The following is an 8,626-nucleotide window of genomic DNA, read 5'->3' as shown; positions in this document are numbered from 1 at the left end:
ATTTTTAACGTTAAAAAAGCCCGGTAAAACTGTAAATAACAATTGAAACCCCTCGAGGAATTGAAAATCAGTAAGAACCAAAATTGAAAAAAAGAATTGGGATTGGAATCAGACTTGTTGAAATCAAACTTGTTGAATTCAAAATGATGCCCATCCCTTATATATTCGTAATCAGTAACATTTTTACTACAGCCTTTTTATAGCTCCATAGCTGTTTATTGATCTCTTTGCTTGTTTCATGGGGGAGTCCTTCATTTTGGTAATAGGATAGTTTCTTAGATGCCCATTTGTGCATTTACATACCAGGTTTTGATATAGCTGTAATCACTCAGATAGACAGTGACTGAAAAGAGGGAACACCCAGCAGCGTTGGAACAAAACTGTGAATCAGAGAAATAAAAACGTGTCAGATTCGAAAGAAAGTCTAGCTAGCTGTCTCCCTTTACTATTCAGAGATCTGAGAAGCAGTTAACCATAGTCCTCATAAAGCCACCAGGAGGGAAAGGGAAATCGGTGGAAGTGTACGCCTCCAGCAAAATTTCCTGCCACTCTGGAGCAATCCAGAAAGTCTAACATCAAGGTTATAGACTACACTATCACTAACATAGTCCAAATTCATATTAAGACGAAACAAATGATACATCCAACTACAGTAAAGTTATAGATTCGATACACCTTATCACCAAACTGGCAGACCGACACTTTGCAAATGGTTGCAAGTTTCAACTTGTCGCAAATCTTTGGTCTGAGATTCTAAATTTCAACCATAGCTAATATTAGTTATTATTAGTCTGACTTTATCAGAATTAGGAGTACATCTTCCAAAGTTATTTTCAGTAATTTTAGCACGAAATTCCTCAGACAGTGGTTGCTTGCTAAGCTATTTTGGAGATAACTAAAAGAAGGTATTTTTACTAACTGAAATATATATCCACTTAATTTGGCTAATATAGACTGCTGAAGCCTCAGCTAGAAGCTTGAACTTTACGCATCATTTTTACACACGAGGACTACTGATTTTCTTACACTGGAATTTTGAATATTTTGAAATCCGCATAATTTACAATGTCGATTTTGGGTTAGCCAATTGGATGATGTACACTCAAGTTCCACACACTTCCTGTTTCAATGGCAAAACACACAAAAGGGCCGCCACGCCACGGCCATGTCCTGTGACAAAAAGTTTTTCTTGTAATATCTTTTCATCTCTACGGTGTTAAGCTGGCACAGACCAAATTTGAAGTTGATCGGATGAAATGTCTAGTTTCAATAGGGCCTTCGCCGCTGTCTGCACTCGGGCCCTAATTAATGAGCTTCTAGTATTAATATTCAACATGCCGGGAAATTCACTCTTGACAATAAAGTTGGAATCTTTGATTTATGATATTAAATTAAATATTTTGTTACATTTGAGCATCTTTGAATAAAATCCTTACTGCCAATGTGTGTCTGCACACTCTTTTTCAAGCAGATTCAAGACCTGTGGGAGCCAATTAGTGTCTAATGTTGGAAATGACAACAGAGACTCAGTTTAGTCCAGCCCACCCGTTTCTGCCTTGTGTCCCCCTGGCTTGATAGCCAAACAGAGGTTTAATAAGAGAGGTGTCTGGCACTCTCATCTCCTCTCAGACACACAGGAAGCCCAGCAGTCACAGAGTTTGGGTTTAGATGAGGTCACTGCCCCTGTGGGCTCAGCTGGAAGAAAGGAGACGGTGAAATAAATGGACAAGAGACTGGAGAACCAGTTACTGTGATGAAGCCCAGTGTGTATCTCAGCAATATTATACAACAAAATATGGGATGAGATTGCAAATGCGTCCTTTAGAACTGGAAGTCAGACCCATCTCCTCTTTGGTGAAATGCGTTAGAACAGGTTCACCTTTCTACCAGTGACTTAAATACACACACAGTCGGACATTGGTGAATTTTTCATATTGTGCAGCTGTGATGAAATAGTATGCCAAAGCAGCAATGTGTTAAGACTTAATGTAATTATATCCATGTAAAGCAGAGCGTGAATAGTATGATCGTATAATAATAATAAAACAGTCTTGAAAACAAGGACCCTGAGTCCACGGGTGGAGCAGTGTGGGGCAATAAGGCAGACCATATTGCAGAGGATGTGTTGAAGTGAGTACAGTATGTCATGTGAGAGCAGCAGTGACCGCTTAATTTGCCTGAACCTGCTTACAGGCTTCACTTGTCTTTTTTTCTTATTAGAAGCCAGACATTTATACATGTTCATGTATCACATTTTACATAGTGTTGGGTGTCATCGCTTAAGACACAAAGGGTGTGGAGTAGAAACGGATACTAATTTAACAGCTGTACTGACACCAGCCACAATAGACAATAATGCACACATGAAGACATTTTTGTGTTCAGAAATGGGGATGAGAACCACTCTGACTTGATTGGTCTCTTTTTTTGCGTTTTAGGAGCCTTACAGCACATTGGGTGTTATGTATTAAATCCAAAGTCAAATTTCATTATTAGTACCTTGTACTTTATGTTGATAAATCTTAACCTAAGGTGTAATAGATGGTGACAACAAAACGTTTTGTACTTTTTCTACAGCTTTCTTTGGATATAGGAATCTGTTAAGTCCACCAATACATATAAGATACAATGTAGCAGCATGTTGTCGTAATTTTTGTCTGATTTTCCATATCAGCCCTACATTGTCTTGGAACCACGCTTACATTCCCCAGGAGCAAAGCTTGACATCTCTTGCATTGTCAGTTGTAGTGGGCTCCACAAGCTCTGTTCTTCCGCTGGCAGAGTGAAGGTCTCCAGCAGCCGAGACAGTTGGGACGCATCTAAAGTCTTTCCATCATTCAGTGTGTAAATGCGGGTTCCTGCTGTGTCACTTGGCTCCCTCAAGTTAGATTTCCTTTTGTTTCTTTCAGGTTGTCTCACACACAAAACACGTAGGGTTCACTGAGGGCCTTATGTTTGTCTCTCAGCAAATGGGACGGCAAAATTCTGAGTGTTTAGTAGTGTTTCTGTAAATATTGAAAATGGTTATAATTTGCAGGGATAACTTGTTCAGCTTTACACCCTCTTGAATCTCATGTGTCTCTTTCAGAGTGGCATAGAGTAGTTTGGATGTAGTTTGGAAACCTCTGAGGAAATCAGATGGAGACCATTGTCTGTCGCCAAAGACACAACCTTTCCATTCTGGCTTATCATAAATCATGGGAAGGTAGTCAGAGCAGCATTCACAGTCTGTGATGTGTAAACCAATCAAGGTTTGGATAGCTGTCAGGTGAAGGACATTGAACAGAGTAGACTCTGGCCAGGCCCAATTTGGCTGTTAATTTAGCAGCAGCACACTCTTCCCTCCACACAGGAGGATATGTCAGTTTTTGCTCAAGGGATGGCAATTTCTGTCCGTCTGTCAGTCGGTCGGTCTACCACCAGATAGATTTTTCATGAAATTATGTATAATGTAATGCGTATTATGTATACTTTCATGGGCCCCAGACGATAATACTGACTTTGGTGATCCACTGATAATATTTTGACAATTTTTGGATGGATTTACATTAAATTTGGCACATATATCCATGCTGCCAAGATGATGATTCTCAATAACTTTAGTGATTACCTGACCTTTCTTTTAGTGCCATCAGCAGGTAACAGCATTCACTCAATAAAAACCCTTTTTCAAAAAACTAAAACACTAGGACATGCAGTGATGTGGAGTAGACATGAGGCCCAAAAAAGTATATGGTGAAAGTGACAACCGATATTAATCTCAGTATCTGTGCCAAATCTCATGGCAATCCCTCTAAAAGTTGTTATGTTATTTCACTGGTTGAGGGGCCATTGGTTTCCACTTTCTTCACAGTGTGATCATCATGTCCGATTTAGGAATCATGGACACTATTGGCTCTCAGGAGGAAAAACAATAATAAAAAAAAACTTGACAGCACGCAAAATAAAGTGCAGTAAATGTGTCATATGGGTCATATGTTATATTTGTGTTGATCTTAAAAGCCATTTTAGTAAATTGTTCCTGATTGTTTAAAACAATCACATGCATGTGCATTTGGACCCACCTAGGCCTTTTTTTAGGGGATACAAACACATAAACACAATCTCATTTTCATGGTAAATCAGTAAATCACCATAACTTTACTGTAGGCATTTAAACATACAGCATGGACCCAGCTAAACAGTAAAGTACCCTAATTCCATCCATCTTACCTGCTACGTCTCCCCCAAACGTAACTGAACATGGCGGTCAGGAGATTTTAGTGGTTAGCCTCTTGTCCTATCCTTCCCAAACTATTTCCATTATCTTAAGGTCAGAAGCAGGCTTTGCCTGCCGGCTACAATATTTATCAATCAAACAGGTCTGAGACAACAGAGAAAAGTGGAGTGGCACAGCAAAGAGCACTTAGCCTGCAAAAGCAGGCGGCTAGTACCATGGATCACTGCACTGCTAAGCTTGTCACTAGGAGAGGGGCTTGAGGGGGACAGTGAAGGAAGAAACTCTGGACACAGTGTACGTGTGTGTGTTAATGTGAATGTGAGTGAGGCTTTGGGGAGAAACACAAGCTTGGTCAAAATGTCATCAGTGTGCGAGCTTATAGCAGCTTGAAAGGCTTAGAGTTGTGATATTTATCCTGTGGGCTTTTGCCACTGAGGTGGACTGGTAGAGAAAATATCTGTAATTTCATGGTGTCTTCAGGGGAAATTTGATTTCAGATGGCTGGCAGTCTGATAAATAGGAACTGCTAGCTGCAATCCTTTCCTAAAGGGACGGAAGAAAGGGTACAAATCTCCCTTACCTCTGAGTCGGTATGAGTATGAATTTGTGTTTGTGGGTTAACTGGTACGGGAATGATGTGCATCTGCATCTATAAGATGAGAAAAGCTGATCTTTAATGCATGTTACAGTGCTTGTCTTAGCGCTAAAGTAGCGCTTTAATGTAGACTTCAAATTTGACTGACTGGATTGGTTTTGATTACCCCCTGCACTGTTTTTTATTCCAATTGTCCCTTGTGAGCACTTGTTCAGAGTTAAATAAGGTCAGAGATTCTTTATTTTTTTCATGTTACTCTATTTTATTCTCTGCCTCTGGCAGCCCATGCACTCAGCTCTTGCAGAATTAAAACCAGCATCTTCCCAATCAAGAATCTTAATAACGATGAAAAGCATATCCTATTAATTTAATAGAAACATCTCTATTATTTTCTATTTCTATCTATTTCTCTCTATTTATATTGACTGCGACTCTTCACACAGAGAGTGATACGGACATAATAGAAGGGAAACGAGATAGAACATATCCTAAATTGGTTTGCCTACAACTTCATTATGGTGGATCATGCCCGTAAATACAGTAATAGCTAAGTACTGATAAACAGCTCTTGCTTGATTAGTCCTCATCCTATTTTTCACAACTGTTTAACAACAGTGCACTTGTTTTTTTGAGATAAGATAGATCGTATTGTCCCGAAGGAGTTTTTTCCTTGTACAAACAATATCTGCTGTTTAAAAAAAATCAACACAACATAGTGCATACATTCATACATAAAGTACACAGACTGCTGCATCACTCTGGATGGACCTGCTCATGTTGCATGCATAGACTGCCGCTAGCCAACAAAATTGAACAATGCAAGTTGTGCAACTCATAACAGTCGTCAAAATATGTCCAGTAAAGGTAATCTGCCTTATCAACATAAAATCCTGGTAAAAGAAAATTAAAAATATACATGTGTGTTTAACATAAAAGCCGCAGTTTAGGGGTTACACACCGCTACATCAAAATCCAACCCTCTGCATACTGTTTAACATTGCACAACATGAGTGATTGCAACAGAGGTAATGTTTTCATGCTTTCACATTCTTCCAATTAGAGCAGGTACAGTGCAAACAGTGAATGCCAACTCTGGAAGAGATTCAAAAGGAGCATGACCTTATTTCCAGTGAAAGAGGCGGTGGGAGTCAGAAAGGATAGATTTAGCAGCTCTCAAGTAGAAACAGCTGACTCTGACTCTGGTGCCCAATAACAGGTCAATTCTCCTCATCTACCAATAGCCCCAAATGCTTCTGAAAATGCTGCTGCTGCTTGTGAAGAGTCGAGGGCATGGCTCCTTTTGGCAGTGAGTCTCTTTCTCTCTCTCACTCTCTCCTCTTTCTTATCATATATTTATCAGTTTGTGCACCAGTGGATCAGGGACAGGTCTCAAGGGATGTGCTATAGCATTTCACATAGTGTCACCGTCATGTTTGGGTAGCAAGAAGTGTCTGAGGTCAGTTGAGAGGTTATTGTTACAGTAGGTTATCCGTGGTAATGGTGCCGAGTGACTTGGAGGGTAAAACAGATGCAAATTGACACAGGAGACCGATGCTCGCTTCCTGTTTCTTACTGACTGTCAACCTTGGTTTATTTTCTAACCAAACCCTAACCTTGGCGGTGTCAGGTAGAAGAATGCTTTTATTTTGTAACAGTTGTGGACAGCAAAGCAAATACTATCGTATTGCCAACAGGGGTGTCGGATCAGAAAGTAATGTGGCAGATGTGTCATTCTGGAGGGCAACTAGAAATTACATTGTTTAATAATTTGTTGTATAATAGGGATGACTTGTTGGAGATGTTGACAGTCTGAGTTAGTTACATTTTGTATAAGTGTATTCATGTTGTGTGTTGTGCATGATCAGATTTCTGTTCAGTAGGTCAGGTGACAGGCTTTTCACATCTCACCTCTCTTGTAAAGTACTACCCTGCATCTGCAAAATGTCTGACCAAATTAAGTGTGAAAGATATTACGAAAAATCACATATTTGTATATGAAATATGGTTTGATATGACAATATACAACAAATGGTTTCAACCTATTATAGTTTCCTTGTAGGTAAAATGTACAACACAACATGCAGTTTCACATGAGGCACACATGTCCCAATAATGCCGGTGTTTATATTACAGGACAAACCAAACACTTTCATTGGACTGAAACACACATAACACATATTTTCACATCCTATTATCATTAGCTTCATACAATTCTAGCATATCATGTTCTTTGCAGTAATCTCTAGGTCAGTCACGTACAAAGATTGGGTGTAAATTTGCGCACACACACACACACACACACACACACACACACACATACACAGAAATATTTGAGGCTTTGATGTAAGCCATCCCCGTAATGATCAGGGCTTTGCTCATCTCATTTCCTTGATTGAAGCTGTAAAGCAGCATAAGTAATTCATTCTCATGTATATTGCAATGTTTCAAAATCATGTTTTTAGATTTCAGTTTGATCAGTCAATTCAGAACACATGTACACCTTTGCCAAGCTGTCTTTCCTAAAGGTAAATCTATTTTATATTGATCCCTCTGTAAGACCTCGAAGGACAAAAAAAAAGGTCTGAACAGGTGATTCTGCCTGAACCTCTGCGTCCAAAGATCAGATAACTGCTGTGTGGCGAGGCTAACCACCAAATCTCTTTTCTATATTGCTGTTTTCCATTTGATTATCAATGTGATATTTTTTTAGTAATGCCAGACAACGTTTTATTTAAACATTGAGATATTAACATACAGTATCTTCCCATTTTTTTTGTCACATGCACACCTTCAGTCTTTTTTCTTGAATTTCAAACAAAAGCCTTTTAGCACTGCTAAGTAACTGAGAGTAAAGAAACTACTAATCAGTCCCTCCAGGATTTAGCGATGTCGTAATTGCAACAATTTATGCAAATGCAACCAATCAACGTGAATGTGGTGCATCTCGCAATTCTGACCAATCACCGTGACCTTTCTTCAAATTTGACCAACAACCGTATTTTCCCGCAACTTTAAGCAATCCCAGCAGTCCCATGTATCAGACTTTGCGTCAGTATGTGACACTGAGGCGTCAGAACAAGCAGGAGTGAGAACGGGTTGACGTAACTCACATACGTCAAAAAGACATTTTGTTTTTTTTTGTTTTGTTTTTTAAAGTATGCTGCAAAGCTGTATCATATCTCATAATGAAATGGCCTAATAAAATCAATCAATTTAACCTGCTGCTCGTGGCCTTCAAAGTCACACTGAATTTGTTTTAAAGCAGCACACCTCTTTCACAAGGTGACATTCTAAGTTGTTACTCATTCAAACAAACAAGATGGTAATTAACCATTAACAGCTTGTTAGTAACAGTGTGTTAAAGATTTTTGGTGAAGAAATGTAGGAAGTTCAATGTCTTTACATCATAGAGGTGATTTACGTGTTTATCAACGCATTAAGGATATTAACACCCTTTTTTTTTGGTTTGTCTTCACAAGACAAAAAAAAAGCTGAAATAGTTTGACATATTCACGTAGAATAACAATATTATCCTTGATTCTGCCTTGGGACTACAATGTGACGTGTGTTTTGATTTTAGGATTTAGTCCAGGTAGCTTTTATGAGTATATTTAGTGAATTCAGAAGTTGATTATTTAAATTTCGTAAATGATTTCTGGTTTAAACTTGACAGTTATTACATCTCTCTTTTAAAAATGTGAAATTATGTTCATCTAAAAATTTCCGAAGCATCTCTCCTTTAATACCACAATGTACAGATTTTATTGGACTTCAGTTTCTTCATCATCAACAACTAAATCCAACAACAATTT

At 38.7% G+C, this 8,626-nt stretch overlaps 1 long non-coding RNA gene across 1 annotated transcript in view; it reads left to right on the top strand.

Moving 5' to 3' along the window:
- The window catches only part of LOC117955853, a 24,328-nt gene extending 18,596 nt beyond the window's left edge, over positions 1-5,732 (top strand). Inside the window, exon 3 of the long non-coding RNA XR_004659142.1 lies at positions 5,531-5,732. This is a non-coding gene — a long non-coding RNA (uncharacterized LOC117955853). The remainder of the gene's footprint in view (positions 1-5,530) is intronic.
- The last annotated feature ends 2,894 nt before the right edge of the window (positions 5,733-8,626 follow it).

Source organism: Etheostoma cragini, chromosome 13 (genome assembly GCF_013103735.1).
Source record: "Etheostoma cragini isolate CJK2018 chromosome 13, CSU_Ecrag_1.0, whole genome shotgun sequence".
Lineage (NCBI taxonomy): Eukaryota > Metazoa > Chordata > Actinopteri > Perciformes > Percidae > Etheostoma > Etheostoma cragini.
The sequence above is the reverse complement of the archived record's forward strand: the minus strand, read 5'-3'. Positions and strand labels throughout refer to the sequence as shown.